Source organism: Geotrypetes seraphini, chromosome 17 (genome assembly GCF_902459505.1).
Source record: "Geotrypetes seraphini chromosome 17, aGeoSer1.1, whole genome shotgun sequence".
NCBI lineage: Eukaryota > Metazoa > Chordata > Amphibia > Gymnophiona > Dermophiidae > Geotrypetes > Geotrypetes seraphini.
The window spans coordinates 27,774,798-27,793,632 of NC_047100.1; the positions used below are offsets into that span (position 1 = coordinate 27,774,798).

Here is an 18,835-nt window from a genome sequence, read left to right on the forward strand (position 1 = left end):
CCGAGGCTGTAGCTTTAATCACTGCGCCACACACTTGTCACAAAATCTTTCAACTTTATCGCATCATCCAGCGGCTAACGGTTATCTCTACAAATTCAGGTCACTTTCCTTCCTCCCACTCGCAGAGACAGAGAACGGAGCTAACAGAAACAGAGCCAGGAGCACATTCTCAGTTCACCGGAGCAAAGAACAAGCTATTTCTCTGCAAGGCAGAATGTAGCAGAACTTGGAAAACCTGGGGTATATCACTTACACTTGCTCTACCTTCAGCTGCATCACTGGATTGGAATTCAAACAACACACTTGGTATAGATGTGCTGTCACAAGGCGTTCTCACACCTCAGTATGATGCTGAAGATGTGGTAATTCTTACAACTTGTCGTGTTTGAGCAGTAATGACAAGAACTGGAGATTAAGCAACGCAGCAAGTTTGCCCAGTTTCACAGATCTGTGCTAAAAATATGGCTCTGAAAAAAAAGAACGTAAAAAAAAATAAATAAATCTGGAAATATCATAACTGTGAATTCAATCACAATGCATATCTATTTGCATTATATTATTGTATATTTATTTGTTTCCTTCAATAAAATGTTATAACATAAAATAAATCCAGAACCGCCCCACACAATGTCTAGGGTACTTTTCTGTAACTTCCAGGCGAACCAGAGCTCTATTACTTATACCAGATACATTTATGTTAATAAGTCTTGGCTAATGGTGAGGTCTGCGATACACATGTTGAGGTTCAAGACAGGAATTGGGGAGGGGCTCCAAAGCCAGCTGGCAGGCTGCATTTTCTTTCAATTTGGGCAGTTTTGGAGCCCCCGTGTGGCCTGGAGGCTCAGGGCAACTGCCCTGTTTCACACCCATCTAACATTAGCCCTGGTCATTTAGCAGGGTGAACGCGCTCTCCAGAAATCTGAACCCCCAAAACTGATGGCAATACTATCCCCCTCTTCATGTTCTACTCCCCACTCCTGACTGCTTCCCCCATTTCCTGGTCATGAATCTTTAGTATCAAGAGTCTATCTAAAGAGGAGGCTTTTCTGGCCTGGAGAGCTTGAAGTAGAGAATGACACGGGGACTAATTTGTCTGTCCCCACAAGAACTCAATTTCCCCGTCCCCATGAGTTTTGTCCCTGCCCCATTCATGTAAGCTCTGCCTTAACCGCCCAAGCCTCGAACACTTATGATTTTAAAGTGGTTGAGGCTTGTGCGCATGAGGACAGAGCTTGCAGGAATGGGGCAGGAACGGGAAAATGAGCTCCAGCGGGGACGGGGAAAAATTTGTCCCCGTGTCATTCTCTAACTGCTAGCCCTCCAGGGACAGGGAAATGTTTGGTGCACCTGAATGCAACTCACGTTGAGCTCCTATTGGAGAAGGTGTCGGCACAGCTTATCTACCTCTCGAGGTCAGAATTTTTTTTCAAATTCGGCTGCCTCTGCTTCAAGACTGTCTTCGGCACCGCACCCACCTACCTCCTGAAACACCTCCCCCTGCAGGACAAACCCCGCTTCTCACGCAGAACACTGCTGTTCCCATTCCCTTCTCCCAAAGGATGCAAATTCAAAAGATTCCTCAAAACAGGACACTCTCCTTTCAAGCAGGGGGGTCTGGAACAACACCTTAAGTGACCTCATTCTGGACTCACTAACATACCATTCATTTGGAAAATCACTAAAAACCCACCTGTTCGACAGATTTATCTGACCCTTCAATTCTGCTCAACACCTACCATGCCTTACACATCCCTTCCCCCTTTTCTCCCAGTCACCTGTCTATCTGTCCCTCCCAAATCTAACTGATGTAGCCTCGCTGTCCTTACAGCTCCACTTGCTGTATACCATCTTGAACTGAAAAGGTATGACAGGATATAAATAAAGCTATTATTATTATTAAATAAACACTTAATAGAATACAGATAAGAAAAAAATAAGCTTTCTTCTACAATACTAGGAAGTTACCACTAGAGGGTGCAATAGCATCTGGTTTTTATTTTACTTAATAATTATTTTATTTCTCGTCCTCCCCAAAGAGCTCAGTACGGGTTACAGGTTAACATACATAATATACAATGAACAGGTTACAATTTGCCAAAATTACTGTACAAGTTTTATCCTAATTCGACACATGCTAGGGATCTAATACTACTATTTATTATTTCTGAAAAGGCGTTCGCAGCGCTGTACATTTTAACATCTAATAGACAGTCCCTGCTCAGAAGAGCTTACAATCTAATTTAGGCAGGACATTACAGGGTTGGGTTTAGGTATCTGACGGCAGTGAGTGGGAGTTAAGACTTGGGTGAAGAGATGTGTTTTTATTGCTTTTCTAAAGTTAAGGAGTCCAGTGGCTCGGTATAAAGTGGGGATAGGCGTATCGTTTGGTGCTTTGCAGTTGAAGGGTGCTCTGAGGCGTATTTCATCCTGAGAGCGGAGCTGCTTAACGCTGAACTCGGTCTCGCTTACGAGACAGCTGAGCCTCCCAAACAGCGACTATTAAAAGCAAAATACTATCATTTTAGGCTTATACCTCTCGGTGCCAATCTACCGCACAGCTGGAAATAAAACTTCAGCTATATCTTCTAATGGGGGAAAAAAAAAGATCTTTCAGAGAAAAAAAAACCCACTAGTATGAATATCGTATCGCTGAAAAAGAAGATACCCAAAGTTACAGATTAATGTTTCTGATCGGAGGAGTGAAGAATTGCTGCTTTCACTTCACACTGCGAAAATGCTTCACTGGGATGGTGGCAATTTCCTTTTTATGGTTGTTTTAGGAAACCCAAAAAAAGTGTCACAAAAATTGTAGAGTAGCAGCAAAATGTTAGCAATTTTTGTGACTTTTTTTGTTATCCTTTTTTACCATGGACCCCTGACGAAGGTTTGTCCGAAACACGGACCGTGTCGGGTCCCTTGATTGGTAAAAGGGTTTACATATATTTATTTTGTCACAATTAATTTTGCCTAAGTCTTGTACAGATCTGCAGTATTGTTTTGTTTGCTCTCAGTTGGTTTTTTTACTGCAGTTTAGGTTGGGACCTCCCTTTTCTCTTTGTTTTGTTGTTTTAGGAAACCCTCAGGAAAAGCCTTATAAAATAGACATGAGTAGGTTTTCCATTTTACAATTTTGCTTATGATCCACCCAGCAGCTGTATACATTAACAGTATGTACAGTATTATTAGAGGGGTGATCGGGGGAAGGGGGGCCAATTGCCTAAGACAGAGGTCGGCAACCTGCGGCTCTTCTTGCATGTGGCTGCAGCTCTCCAGACCCCCAATCCCTTGATTTACCCCTCCCCTAGGCCTACCGCCCAGGTACCTGGTGGTCCAGCAGGGGTCTTTTTTGGCAGGAGTGCAGCCCTCCTTGCGGCTGCCTTCTAAAATAGCCACATGACCTCTCGCAGCTGCTCGCGGCATTTCCTGTAGTACTGCGAGTCACCGTGAGAGGTCACAGCCGCCGCGAGGAGACATGAGCGAGAAGGCCGCGCTCCTTCCACAAAGACTCTCTCCCCTCCGCTGGACCACGAGGTGCCTCGGTAGGCCCAGGGGGGAGGGAATTGTGGGGTTGGGAGGGAGATTAAAGGGTCGGAGCCTGGAGAGGGGAGAGAACCTTGGCTATCGGATGGGGAGGGAGGGAGGGATGGGAGGTGCAGAGACCTGCGAGGGGTTGGAGGGGAGAGAAGCTGCACCTTGCAGCTCTTTGTAGATCTTGGGTCAAACATTTTGGATAAATTGTCTCTTTGCTGTAAAAAGATTGCCGACTCCTGGCCTAGGATGATTCTGAATAATCTTACCCCCACACATACCCCCTCCTTCCGTTTTCCTTTAAGTTTTCGGTGGTTGACACTTTTAAAGTGTAGTGGGAGGATTCCCCCCCCACCAATGTGAGCACGAGGACTTGAACATGTAGTGTGTAGGGGGGTTTCCCCCATACCCCCTCCACCCCCCCCAACAGTAAGGCTTTAAAGCGGCGGGACCAGCGGCAAGCATACGTCTTACACTCGATTGTCGGTGCGACAAAGTCCGGCACGCTTTTGACGGGTCACCTAAAATCTGAGGTCTCTTTTTTTTTCTGTTGGTGCAGTTGTCTCTTCATAGGGTTCTAAACTGGTTAAGGGTTTTGTTTAGTTTTTCCAGTATCAAATAGCCAGGTGTAACGCCAACAGCAGCTGAAATACTTACTACTCACTGCCGCCGGCTAATGTTGACCCCCATCTGGATAACTTTAACCAAATATTCAGCAGACTTAACCAGTTAAGTTATATCAAGGAAACTGGGGCCTACCAAATGGCAACTATTAGAGGCCAAATACAGATATTCAGATCTGATACAACTGGAGAAAAAGTAAAATATAATTCATCTAAGGCAAGTTGGTACCATTTGATTGAACCTAATACCTCTCTTGACTAGCTTTTGGAAGCTACATTGATTTCAGCATGTCAAAACAAAAATAAATGCTTTCGCAGACAGAGCCATTCCAGGAATAACTAATGCTGGATTTGACGTATGCGAAAGAAGTTTAAAGTCAGCTCCAAGGGTAGTTTCAACACAAAGGGAAATTATTTGACATTTAAGTATAATTCTGTGGCATGAAAACAGAGTGAAGCCAGATAAATCCAGAACTGAATACTGCATTAATTCTCTGGAGCAGACAGCCATGTTGCCCTGCCAGAATCTTCTGGAGAAGTGTTCTTACAAGACTTCACAGTATCGCCAGAAAACTATTTATTACTTTAATATCTACGGGCTCCTTTGATAAAGCCATGTTAGACTTTTTTTTTTACCGCTGGCTGCGGTGGTATTACCTCTGACTCTCATTAAATCCCTATGAGCGTCGGAGGAAATACCGCCGCGGCCAGCAACAAAAAAGCCTAAAGCATCTTTGTAAAACATATTTTTAATCATAACAGAAAGATGTTTAAGTCACAACAGGCTTCAGTCATAACGGAAAGATGTTTTGAATCTAGATATTTGGAAAATCCGGACCCTGTGGCCACGCCCCCCAGGACTGCCTAGTTCCGCCCTCTGTCACGCCCTGTCCTGCCCCCAGATGGCATCCGCGCATACATGGATGTGACGCAATGACATCAAGCACGTAATAGCGTGCGCTAAACTGCCGGCAGCGCCAGACGCTAACGCCAGCATTGAGCTGGCGTCAGTTCCAGCCGCGTGGCAAGGGTTTAGCGTGGGTTAAAAAGCCGCGTGGCGCTAAAACCGCTAACGCGGCTTCATAAATGGAGCCCTTAGGTTTTTAAAAAAAAAATTGGTTTAATTAGCATGGTAATTGAGTAGGTTTGACAGCTATACATCCCCGGGCGCAGTGTAATCCATGTTCAGATTTTTTTTTTTTTTAGCGATTCAACTTGAGCCAAACTTGATTTCAGTTTCAAATGAAGCTGGGCATTCTTGAAATTCAAATGAAAGGTATTAGAACAGATTTGCCCAGAAAGTTAAATTGGGACTATAATTCAAAAGTGAATGTATGATCTCAAAGAAGAGATTTTTTTTTTTTTTTTAAACCTTCATTTAATCTAGAACAGTGGTTCCCAACCAGGCCAGTCGGGTTTTCAAGATGGCCCTAATGAATTTGCATGGAGCAGATCTCTCTCATGAATATTCATTAGGGCTAGCCTGAAAACCTGACTGGCCTTGGTGGTCCTCCAGGACAGGGTTGGGAACCACTGATCTAGAATAGCCATTCCTGGAAACTTTAACTATTACAGACTGCGCAGAGGAAAAAAAAAAGCAAGTTAATTTTCAGATTTTTCAGACTCTTTGCTAAAATTTTCAAGCTTTGTTTCTTTCACGTTCTTTCAAGTGTTTGTACTATGTCTTAGTATTTTGTAATGTGTGCAAAATTGATTGTACTCGCATTAATTTGCAAGTTTAATGTGAGTTCAATTGATTTTGCAAGCACTATCGAGCCAAATGCATGCTAACCAAACCACACGTCTATCATCTGGATATATCAAACTGAACTAGTCAGCAAATTTTGCTGAAAAAAATAACTTTGTGATGTAAAGTCCCCAAGACGGTTAATTTGCAGAGCAAACACCCTCCTATCCATATAAAAGCACTCATTTTTTCCGGTGTCAGATCAAAAGCGCGCCGGGACAAAGGCGTGCCCAGACAATTGAGCGCAGCGCATGCCGCTGCACCGCTCTAAATTACTGTTTTTAGCGCTCCGACGGGGGGCTTGGGGGGGAACCCCCCCACTTTACTTAATAGACATTGCGCCGCGTTGTGGGGGCGTTATGGGGATGTGGGGGGTTGTAACCCCCAACATTTTACTGAAAACTTCACTTTTTCCCTGTTTTTAGGGAAAAAGTTCAGTTTACAGTAAAATGTGGAGGATTACAACCCCCCAAACCCCCCATAACGCAGGCGCGATGTCTATTAAGTAAACTGGGGGGGGTTCCCCAACAAAAACCCCCGTCGGAGCCCCTAAAAAGTGTAATTTAGAGCGGCGCGGTGGTGCGCGCTGTGCTCAATTGTCGGCGCGCGCTTTTGTCTTTCGCGCCGTTGTCTATGAACCATTTTTTCCTCAAGTTGATATTAGCTTTCTCAATATTTTTGAAACATGTTAAACTTCACTCATCCTCATATTTTGAAAGTCAGGTAAAAAAGTCATCTTGCTTTTCTGCTTATGAAAAATCTAAAAGCATGGTTCAGTAAATCTACCACAAGCCCATTCAGTTTCAGACAGGAAACACCTGGATTTCGTGGTACAACATCACCACATATGTACTGTACATTTGGGAACAGACAAGCTCAAGCTCCTAATAAGCATCTGGCTTCCAGTCTGTAGTCTCGGCTCAGTCCTACGAATAGGGGAGTGAAATAGTGACTTTGCAAGGTTGGAAATCTCAACTTCCCAAACAGGAAACCTGCACAAGAGGAGGGAGGCACCACCATGACTGGAAATAGGCACTGCCTCCGGGTTCTCGTGCTTAGCAGGCTTAAGGCACCCAGCGGTGCTGGTGTTGGGGGGAAGTGGGGGTGGGCAAACAAGGCAGCTGTCCTGGGTTCCACAGCTCTAGGGGGTCTCCATGGCTGGGATATCCTTTCTTTCTTCCTCTTCCCATTCCAAGACCCCCCCTTCCCTCACCTTTTCAAATGCAAATGAGTCACCGGCATGGCAGCGATTCTCTAGCGCTACTCACGGCTTCCTCAGCGCTGTTCTTCTGTTTATTGGGTTCAGGATTGCATTTGTTGTTTTTTGGTTGGCAATTTTCTGGATTACCGCATACAAATTACTATAGATAGCTCACCAGGTGTCCTCAGGCCTACACAGCATTGGAACATCTTAACACTGGAAATAACACGGCTGGCATAACCCACTGCACCGTGGTAGCTCCTCCTACTTGCACCCGTAACGGGAGGCGGGCCAATAGAAAACCCAATGTTGCAACAACCATTTTGCGAGCAAAAGGCCAACAGGATGACAAACCAAAGGTACCAAACAGCAAAGGAGACGGTGGGAGCGGACAACGAGCACTCCGCAAGAGCCAGTGAGATGACGAGAAGTCTTGTTTATTTCAATCTGGGATGTACAATAACATGGACCCGGAGTACTAGGAGTTCACATATATCCCCTACACTGAAACAGTTCGCTGGCTGCCTATTTGGAAAAGAGTGCATTTTAAGATCATTGCAGTCATCCATCTGTCCCTATTGCTCCACAAGTACTACGAGAGGCGTTTGAAATTTACTGACCTAGAAGAAATCTAAGGTCTGAAAACACTGCGAAATTAAGTTTAATGGGGAAGATGTCTATTACTCCCGTTAGAATTGGAGCGTCAATGATGTCGGTCTTGGGTGTCAAACTTTGGAACGCTCTGCCAGGCCTACTGCGATTTTGTGTTGGAAAGATTCATTTTAAGAAAATGTTGAAAACGCAGCTCTTTGTTAATGCTTTCCTATGAAGAATGTTGCTCTTTCTGTTCTTCCTGGAAGATACAATGCTAATGGATATTTGGGTTTTAACGTTTTACTGCTGAATGTTTAATTGATAAGATGTACCTGGAGGACAAAGGGATTGAGGGGTACAGATAGGAGTAGAGGTAAGGTTATAGGGACAGGATTATTAGAGGTAAATTATAAAATTAGTCAGAGACCACTGTTCAGGCACTAGGCCTGATGGGCTGCCGCAGGAGCGGACCGCTGGGCGAGATGGACCTCTGGTCTGCCTCAGCAGAGGCAACTTCTTATGTTCTTCTTATGTTTGTCCACATCTATGCAAGATCAGTATATTATTATGTATGTAATCAACATATTAACTGCATAGTTCTATACGGTATATACATTTTTAAATATATAAGCGCCTGCGTCAGAGGTATTGGCTGAATGGCCACTGGCCGGTATGTGACACACACACACACGTGGTCTGAGGTCCTGCCTCCTCTCCACAGATGACTCAATCATTTATTGAATCTACGATTAATTTTGGAGATGCTAAAAATTGAGGGCACATTTAAAATTACTAAATTTAAGTTTAAAAGTTCAATTTTTGTTCTGAATTTTGTTATTTTTGATTGTGGAATTTTGAATTATTGCTTTTTTTTGTTTTGTAATTTAACACACAAACATGTTTTAAAGTGCATTAATTCAGGAAATCCAACATCGTCGATTCTTCACGCACTGATAATTTCCCAGCCTGAATGCACACTCCGATTGTGTCTGGTTTTTCTACACCGCTCCGTTACGTAAGCCCATGAATGATGCTGAAATAAATCGGAGGCTTTGAGCTATACGATCACCGAGGCTTAAGTCTTGCAGCTGGGTCCCCTCCCTCCCGTTATGTTCATTTTCAGGCTGTCCATAATTGCTGATACCATCTATAAAAAGAATGTTCTGGACCCTGGAGGCATACATTTCGACTTTTAATAAATCACCAAAGGGCACTTATCCCCTCCTTTACAAACGCCGGCCGCTGCGCTAACAGCTCCGACGCGAATAGAATTCCTACGAGCGTCTGAGCCGTCACCGCGGCGGCCGGCGTTTGTAAAGGAGGGGTTAATGTCCAATGTAAGCAAAGAGAGTTCTCTCCGTACAGGAGAAGTCACCAACAAGATCTTCAAAGGGACAAGCCTTATTCCCTTTGTGCGAGAAAACAACTTGAAGGCAAAATACTGTTTATGTTTAGCTGAGAACGACCAGGAAGATAATAATCATCGCACGGTTTTAAGCCTTGCTTGATTTAACAAATTAGTCCTTTCTAAACTGATCAAGTAACAGCCAGAAAAATCAATGACCCTTGAAAATAGGCTTAAGTCCTCATTGGACCACATCACAGGCCACTTGCGCTGGATACAAGCAACGTCAGGTGTGCTTCCATTAAATCAAAGAATGCCTTTATTATTTTTTTTTAATGAAAGAACATTTGGACTTCGCTAGTTGCTTTGAAATAAGATCAGTTCTTCTCAGTAAATGACAATCGTCACCAAGATACAGCCTACGTTTCGCTTTGCCTTTCCTTGCTAAAGAAATTTGTTACAGAAGTGTGAATTATGTTTCTTTGGGCTGGGAAGAATTGAACTAAAAATATTACGCAAGCCCAGCTTCCCCTTTTTAACAAGAATTCACATACCTGTGCAGATTTTGCGTACGGCGTCGGGGGGCAGATATGGAATGTCCTGGTCGAGAGCATTCAGTTTTCAACCTAGTTTACAAAGGGTTTTTTTTTGTTGTTGTTGTTTGTTTACTGAATGTTTCTATACCGCTGCTAATGACAGGGGAATCGATTCAGAGCGGTTTACATGAGCTTCTGTAATGGTGTTACAATACAGAGTTAAGAGTGTTTCTGTGACGGTTATCTGTACATGTGCTTCAAAAGGTGTTCATTGGGGTTTTGGCGATTTGGGGCATCGTGGTACAGAGCATTTACATATCCTTCACTGACTATACAGTAAATGGAGGCCATTTTGTAAAATACATATAGGACACAGAAGAACCCACTCACTATTCTCTCATCCATCATCCAAAAATGTCAAACGAAAAAAACTTTATGACAACCTAATAGCCTCCAAAGCAGCTAAACTGGACAGACAAATCACCACCCTGTTATCTTCAACTACAAACTACAACACCTTCAAGAGAGATACTAAAACCAAAAAACACATAAAACCTATCCAGCACGACCAATCCCAACCCAACACTCTCTCTATACCCTTAGTATTCTCTAATATTCTTCTATTTACCTAATGTTATCTAAAACCACATAATTCACCCCATTCTTATCTCCTAAAGACTTCTACTTCCAGTTGGTAACTCTACCCAACGTTGTTTTTTTTTTTTTTTTTTATTACCTTAAAAATTTTATATCATCGCTTATTCTATTCTTTCAAATTTTGAATGTAATTCTTGTTTTTAGTTTGAATGTAATCCGCCTTGAACCGCAAGGTAATGGCGGAATAGAAATCACTAATGTAATGTAATTTCCCTACGCTTGTCACAGAAGCAGACATTTTAAAACGATAGACGTGCACAAACCATGACATCATGGAGCGCCTTACAGGGAAGCTCCAGTACTTACAGGTGTCGAAAGTGATGATTTTTTTTTTTTACTACCTACATACGTAATAAGTGTTGAGACTCGCACTTATAAGCAACGCATTCTACAAAACTCCATAGGTAAGAGTAGCCAGTTAAAAGAGCCATGCTTCCAAAGACAAAGGGGTCAATATTGGGCTGACAGTGACTGCCACCAACGTTATGCTCAGAAATTCGATGCTGGACTAGGTCCAGGCTTTGGCTTTGAATCGTCAACACCACTGCCGGTTATGTGTCCTATTTATCCAGTGACCTTAGCCAGCTAAGTGCTGAATATTGGCACTTGACTGGCCAAGTGTTGACTCCGCCCTCGGAATGACCTCAGAATCGCCAGTTTTGCTTCAGGTGCTAACAGGTTGGCGTTGTTCGCCTGCTCAGTGGATTCTCTGAACTTTATTGTATTTACACTACGATCTTGTGACCACTACCTCAGGTTCAGAAAACTTTTAAAAGCAGGGAGCCAACCCGGAAGTAATTGAAATGGTAATTGTAAAAGCCCATTTCTGAACTGTCAATTGCAACTCCTGAGACATAATGATGAGCCAAAGATGACCTGCTTAAACCATGACCTAACTGTACTTGCAACTCTTGAATGTCCGTGTCAAACTAAGCTCTCCATTGTAACTTCCTGGGTAACTGACCCAACCTCTTGTAATGTAATCTGACCATGAACTGAATAGGTAAAGGCAGCATAGAAAACCTGATTAATATAACATAACATTCTTTGGGATCTTCATGACTGCTTCGCGAGTCCTTCAAGTCTGTTGGTTCTTCTAGCCACTTCCAGTCCTTGGGTTCCTTTGGTCCCCTTTTCCAGTCATTTCTGGTCACTTGGCTTCTCTGGTTGCTTCTGATCACTCAGGACACCACCAGTAAGTTAGGCCTTTGGCCACACAAGGTAGGTTAGGTGCCACTGAAGCCCCAGAGAAGCACAATTACCCCCTCAATCACTCTTCTAAAACCTTAACCAAAACAAGCAATCTGCCAACACTTCCGTATACCTCAGAGCGGGGGCCAAAGCTGAAGGGGGAAATTTTCTAAAATATGTTTTCTTCTGTGCAAAATTGGGAATACCCATGCCAAATTCCATTGTTTATCCTTGTAGATGTCACAGAACCATTCTGCAATGAGCTCCATTATAGGTATTACTCAAGGATAAACAATTGATTTGTTGATTTATGAAGAATAATCGGTGTCACAGCATAGGTTCTCACAGCTTTGTCTAGCTAACTCAGTTCTCTCTTTGGCTGGCAGATACATTGGGATCCCTGCTAGCTATGCTACTCTACCCAGCTGTTCCATCATGCTCCACGCCCCTCAAAAAATGTTGGAACCCTAGGCAACTGCTTAGTCTTGCCTAGTGATAGGGCTGGCCCTGCTTAGCTCCCAAAGGTAGGCATATAAACCTTTTGAAAACTGGCTCCATCCATTTCACAGTGGCTTGTTAGTGTTGAAGTAAGATGATATCATAGAATTTTCTGGACCAAAATGGCCACCTGTACTGTGGAACTGGTAAGGGTATGTAGTCTGTTGACTTGACTGTCAGGTTAGTTACCCAATGAACACTCTAGATCAGGTTGGAACCATGACAAAAAAAAAGCAAAGTATTCATTCTGCTTTAGTCCTTTCATTGAATGGTCAACAATATTGGACGGAGCAGAAATATAGAGGGTATATTCTCAAAATGTCCTTGAAATTTAGGCACTGGGAGGATGTGCAGAATTATTTTTCTAGAATACTAGCATAAGTCTGTATTTACATACTAAACTTTAGGTGTGAGCGCTTAACGTCAGCTCAAAATAGGAAGTAACTGCCCCGATCTGCTCTTACCAGGTTCACGTCCCCCTTGAAGTTACACATTCTAGAATTTCAGCATACAACTTATAGCATAGTGTTAAGGGTAGTTACACCCATCTCCGCTAACTGGTACTACTAATTAAGGCCACTTATACCCAATTGGCTCTTAACTCCAATTATGTTATGAGCGCAACTGACCTTATTCTATAAATTGCACGCACAAATTTGTACACCGGTTGGAAATATGAGCACACAAGCTTAAAGAATGAGGGGAGAGAGTGTGATATATTCCTCGGAGCTTATAGATAAGCAGGAACCAGGGATGGACTGACCATTGGGCCCAGAGCAGTAGAAGACCCAATCTCCCTTAGCCTCCATTTAGCTTAACCACTTTCGATGGGTGATTAGGGAGTCCATGGCGCTTATTGCCCAGGGATCTAGATCACTGTTCATCCACCTCTGGCAGGAACTAACAAAGTAGCAAAAAAATGTAGTCATCATTTCCACCATGTCAGGCTTTTATTGGGTGGACTTTCTAGTAGACATCACAAAACACGAAGTGTGCATAGCCGTGTTTGCACAATAACCCTTAAAGAGACTACTTTTTAGTGACATTCGGAGCTGGAAAGGCCAAGGTCAAAGTTCAAGCTATTCTGAAGTTGAGGGCTCTCCTAAGAAAAAAATAAAAATAAAAAAGCACGTGGCAGAGAGGGTTCCCTTAATACCAGCTACCAATTTGGCTGCTTCGGTTCATGCTTGGCTGAAACTCGAATGGGAAACACCAGCACACACGAGTGGCCCCTTTAAAGAAGTTGCCGTTTAATCCCCGAAACACTGAAGCTTTCATTCCAGACACCGTGAAGATTGAAGCTACTTGGTTCCTTCTTTTGAAGCCCAGAAAAAGGAGCTCTCTTCCTCAACGCTTTGTAACCGTGCATAAAAATAGGTTTAAAGAGAGCGTATTACCATTACAAAACTATTGTTCTCGCCCTTACCCGACTGATTACTTAAGCAGGTTTATACCAGGCATTAAGTCAACATGGATTAAATCTCAATTATGAAAAGGATGATGGCAGAAGGCGGAGAAAATTGCTATGTCTTGGCACTCTGCTGTTATGAAGGATTGCGCTTTCCCCGGAGAGAGCAGGGCAAATTAAAGGCATTATCTTCTGTCTGTTGGGTTTGCCTTCTCTAATAGAGGTCACACGTGAAAGGTGAAGCACGTACAAGCCAAAGGTTAACCACAGCAATGGGCAAGTGTGGCTGGCGTTTGGATGTGCAAATCAGACCAGATTTTGGAGGGCTCTTGCTTGGTTTGGGGCAACTATCGGATAACGTATTCCTCCGAGTAAGCACATTTGCAGCCAAGTCAGCTAGTTTTTGGGGTGAAAAGTCCCCTAAATCCAACCGGTCAAGATTTAACAGCCTGGAGAAATTAAGGGGTTAAATTTTAGGTGTCAGGTCAAAACCGTGGAAGACAAAGGCGTGCGCCAAAGAAAATAACTGTTTTTAGGGGCTCCGACGGGGGGGGGGAACCCCCCACTTTACTTTATACAGATCGCGCCGCGTTGTGGGGCCGTTGTGGGGGGTTTGGGGGGTTGTAACCCCCCACATTTTACTGAAAACTTCACTTTTTCCCTAAAAACAGGGAAAAAGTTAAGTTTACAGTATAATGAGGGGGGTTACAACCCCCCAAACCACCCACAACGCCGCCGCGATCTGTATTAAGTAAAGTGGGGGGGCTCCCCAACAAAAAACCCCCGTCGGAGCCCCTAAAAACTGCCATTTTCTTCGGCGCGCGCCTCCGTCTTGCGCTCAGTTGTCGGCACGCGCCTTTGTCTTCCGCGGTTTTGTCTATGAACCAAATTTTAGCAAGCCAGTGAGGCGAGATTCTGAAAAAGTAGAGCTTTCGCTGGCTTGCTCCAAAAATGAAGAGGACTGATTTACAGTTAATTTTTTTGTTTATTCATTGCTGCTGTGTCAGAAAGAGTCAGGCCTTTCTAAATTGTAAACAAACTTTAGTACATGGCAATTCAAAGGCTGGTGCACCCATATAAAAGCCACTGTTAATATCACTGGCTTGATATTGTAAGCTGACACTAGCCACTAGCCCAGGGTGGGCAAACTTTTTGACTCGTGGGCCACAATGGGTTCTTAAATTTGACAGAGGGGCCAGACCAAGAGCAGATGGATGGTGTGGCGTCACTTCCGGCCCGACCCACGCATGCGTCTCGCAGAGCTGCGGCTGGCCATGAGGGAGTTCCAGGAGCACCGTGTGCGCTTTCTTCTGCATCGTACCCTCGTCGGTCCGCTGTCTGCGTTCCTGCGGCCGCTCGGAGCGCTTGGCCGTGGCCTGCCTCGACGGCTCCATTGAGATCTTCAACATGGCCGCCAACTGGGAAAACACAGGCATTGCAGGAAAAATGCAAAACGAATGTCGTTTAGTAATAAAATTTAGACAAATTTGGCGGGCCGGATTAAAAAAACTAAACGGCCCGTAGATTGCCCGTGTCTGCACTAGCCTTTGAATTGCCATTTTGTTTACGATTTATAAAGGCCTGACTCATTCTGACACAGCAGCAAAGAATAAACAAATAAATTAATAGTAAATTACAGCTTAAAACTATGCCACTATTTTATTAAAGACTCTGGTTATTATTCTATAAACGGCGCCTAAAATTAGGTTCCGGGACATGCCCTCCTGGTGCCTAACTTAAGTGGAAAACGCCGTATAAAAAAGATTAAAAAGTGGTTTTGAAAAACTGTAGGCACCTACTGGCGTTCCAAAAAAACCAGCAACCGCATCACGGCTACAAATGTCCTTCATAACGCCTAACGCCACTGTAGGCGTGGCAAATGCTAGACGTGGCATTAGGCACCGTAAAGCGCCTCCGTAGCCACGATTCGCATGACAGGTAGGCGCCGGACATGTAGGCTTTGAAAACCCTGGCCCATATTTCCGTCGCCTTTCCCAAAGGCGTGATTCTGTGCACTGCGCCACTGCGTGATCGGCGGCCATTTTTTACGGTGGCCAACGACGACCGTGCCATTTATAGACTCCGGGTCTCAGTGAATGGGGAGCCTTAGCAGCACCAAATAAGTGCAAATTTCTGTTGCAACCGAGAAAATGCCATCAAGAGCGCTTTCAAGAGAAGAGTGGCATTGCACTGCGTTTGCGCACGATTTCTTTCAACTCGGATGTTTTGTCGTTGATCATATCCCTAGCAATATCCGAGGAGGCAAGAGATGATTAAATCTCCAACGCAAAGAAAAAAGTCTGTATTGTCGCCCTCAATTCAGTGCAACCGAATGGTCTTAATGCCAACATACATTGGCTCTTTCTCTTAAGTTTTTCCGATTTGTTTCACTTTGCAATTTTACATTAGAGAATGGCATGGGGACAAATTTGTCCCTGTCCCCGCAGGAACTCAATTTCCCTGTCCCATCCCCGCGGGCTTTGTCGCTGTCCCTCTCCCTGCCCAATTCCTATAAGGTCTGCCTTAACTGTACAAGCCTCGAATACTTATGATTTGTGCATTTGAGGGTAGAGTTTGCAGGACTGGGGCAGGGACAGGAAAAGAAGTCGCAGGGCCGGGATAGAAAAAATTGTCCCCGGGTCATTCTCTATTTTACCTGACTAACCTCAGCCTGTCAGTGTGTTCTCATTACAGCCACTTTAAGAATGGAGTTTTCACAGCTGGTTGCCATTGGCTGTCCAGTGTGCCAGAAGACCAATCAGGGGAAGGTGGCTTCTGATTGGTTCCTATGGGACATTTTAGCACACTGAGACGCCATGATGGTACCGCCAGAAAGCAGAGCTGCTGAGCACTGAGTACTCGTTTCATCTTTTTTGTCGGATCAAGCTGGCAGCTCCAGTATCCCACATGACAGTTTTATTTTTTGTAGGTTGGAGCTGGCGTTAGGTTCGTTGGTCCTGAGGCAGTGGCAGCACGCCACAAAACAATCGTTGACCTTATTTAAATTGAACCTACATGTTAAACCTTGTTCTTAGTGATTCAATGGTTTGAAAACAGTTAGTGACAGCCAGTTAATGTTATTTTGAAAGGTTTTTTTATGCCTGTGATGTGGCGGAGGTAGGGTCTGTGGACTTACCCAGTACATTAACTGTTGTTTATCTGACTATTCAATAGTGGAGAGGTTTTTTGTTTTTTTAAAAAAAATTTAAGTTTATCACTTAAACAGCATACAATCTGTTTTACGCTTTTGGGATCTTGGCTGGAACTTATGACCTTGATTGACCACTGTTGGAAGTAGGATACTGGGCTTGATGGACTTTTGGTCTGTCCCAGTGTGGTCTTTTTCTAAAGTGTGCCGTGTTTTTGCGTTTAGCGCACCCTAACAGCAAAAATTAAAAGTGCTAAGTGCAAAGGTGGTGCAATAATTCATGGGCATGTGCCCAGCGTGTTTTCTGCTATTACCTCACTAAAATCTGCACCAGTGCTCGTAAAACTCTGGTTGCAGACCTGGTCTGCTGAGAGTAGGGTTACCAGATTTGTTCGTGCAAAAAAAAAAAAAAAAAGAGGGCATATGGGCCCATCCCGTTCCAGCCCCGTCTCTTCTTCCCCGAGTCTGGGCCTCCGAGCATGCATGGATGCAGCGTGATGATGTCACGTGTGATGTCATCGCAATGCATCCGCTCATGCTCAGTGGCTCTTCAGACATGGCCCCGAGCTCAGGGCCCGGACAAACTGCCAGGTTTTGGAAATCCATCCGGGCAACCAGGCCCAGTCTGGCTTTTCTCGGACATCTGGTAACCCTAGCTGAGAGAGAAGTCTGAAGGTTATGCTTGAAGGAATTCCGGGGTCGAGTGCCTGCAACAGAAGACTGCCAACGTAGGCTCAGAATCCCTTGGTTGCGAGTAATGAAGATAGTGTATTTGGAAGAGAGTAGCCACGCTAGAAGTAGGCTATTGAAAGTGAGACTGTGCTTTCCTGTGAAGAACACTGAACCTGTGAGGAAAACAGGTTTATGTATTTCCCTTAGTAATAACATTTTCCCTTTTTGACTTGACACTGCCCTCGGGTCTGTTTTCTGACGGTTCCGGGCCTCCTTGCCAAGTCCGTACCACCACGGCATTCTAGAGAAAAAAAAAAAGCAAATAGGGCAGACAGCGGTAACACAACCCAGAACACATCATGGTACATTAACTGAATATAAGCCAAGAATGAATGCAGAGAGTCAAGCAGCAGCGATCAAAGGTGGAAATATGGTGGGAACCGAGATCTAAGGACAAAGAGGTCATTCTTTTACAATGTAATACGTTCAGGCCGGAGCCCCAGTGGAGGACGCAGTTCTGGACACCTCTCCTCCAAGAAGGAGTATCGAAACATTAGAAAAGTGAGAAGACAAAGAAGAGGCCGCTACCCGTATGAGACGTGGGAGCTTGTTACGCTGTCCCACCTGGAGCTATTTACCTTATAAAGAAAAGACAGTGGAGGGGAAGGACTTAAGCATCACATACGAAAAATATATGGACCCATCAGAATTCTTTCAGATGATCATTTTATTCAAAAAGAAGTCGGTGTGTCGCAAAGTGTGTGCCGCAGCACGTGAGATTCCAGGTGTGCCGGGGAAGAGAGGCGTCGGTGCCGGCTGCCTGCCTACAGGACATGCCTCTCGCAGCATGAGGCACATCCTTTAGGCAGTAAGTCAGTGCCAGTGCCTCTCCTTCCTGGTGTCGCTTCTCTCCACGCTTTTTCTTCTTCCAGCACCCTCCCACCGGCGTCCCAGGGCCCCCATATGGAGGGGCCTCTGTGCATGCATAGACGTCAACATGACGACGTCCACGCACTTCCGGATGCCCTCGAGCTTCGGTCCCCAATGTAGTTATTTGCCCTAAATTCTCTCTTTGAATCGCTGCTTGCCTGCTCCAAGCCCTGAAATCGCTGCTGGGAATCGTTGCGAATTTCAATGGTAGTGATAGTGGCTTATTTAAAAAACCGCGAACAACAGTAGAAAAGTTATTCACAGTTTCAATAATAAAAACGACGATGTTATCTAAAAAATGGTCCACCCACATCCCCCCCCCCCCCCGAATACGGAGGGAGAAGTGTAACTCAGAACTTGTATATTTTAAGATTCTTGCTGCTTACTTCTGCTCCCAACTAACAAGGACCGACTGTCCCTACTGGTGTTCCCTCTAAGGTACAGCACGCACAACCACACACTGTTCTTAATGTGGCCATGCATCATTCCTGAATCTGCTGCACGAGAAGAGTAGGAGTCTAGGCCACTGGAAATGCTGCTCAGTGAAATCAAATGGAGCCGCAACTGCGTTCTTAAGTATGAGTCATTCTTAAGTCGGGCGTCTGTAACTCGAGGACTGGCTGTACTTGACTCACATAAGAGTTGCCATACTGGAACAGAGCGAAGGTCCCTCAAACCCAGTATCCTGTTTCCAACAGTGGCCAACCCGGGTCCCAAGTAGATGGCAGAAACTCAAAAAGCAGCAACATTCCAGAGC

General features: G+C 44.5%; 1 protein-coding gene and 1 long non-coding RNA gene across 4 annotated transcripts in view; one reads left to right on the plus strand and one right to left on the minus strand.

Moving 5' to 3' along the window:
- Positions 1-18,835, plus strand: part of LOC117351104 — a 219,694-nt gene that overhangs the window by 192,106 nt on the left and 8,753 nt on the right. The window lies entirely within an intron of this gene.
- The window catches only part of PDZRN3 (PDZ domain containing ring finger 3), a 216,293-nt gene that overhangs the window by 106,992 nt on the left and 90,466 nt on the right, over positions 1-18,835 (minus strand). Inside the window, exon 1 of one of the 3 annotated variants that reach the window (XM_033925874.1) lies at positions 254-384. The exons of the other annotated variants lie outside the window; for them this stretch is intronic. The gene's annotated coding sequence lies outside the window, so the exon portion shown is untranslated. Of the gene's footprint in view, positions 1-253; positions 385-18,835 lie in introns of those variants that run through there. 3 annotated transcript variants of the gene reach the window in all.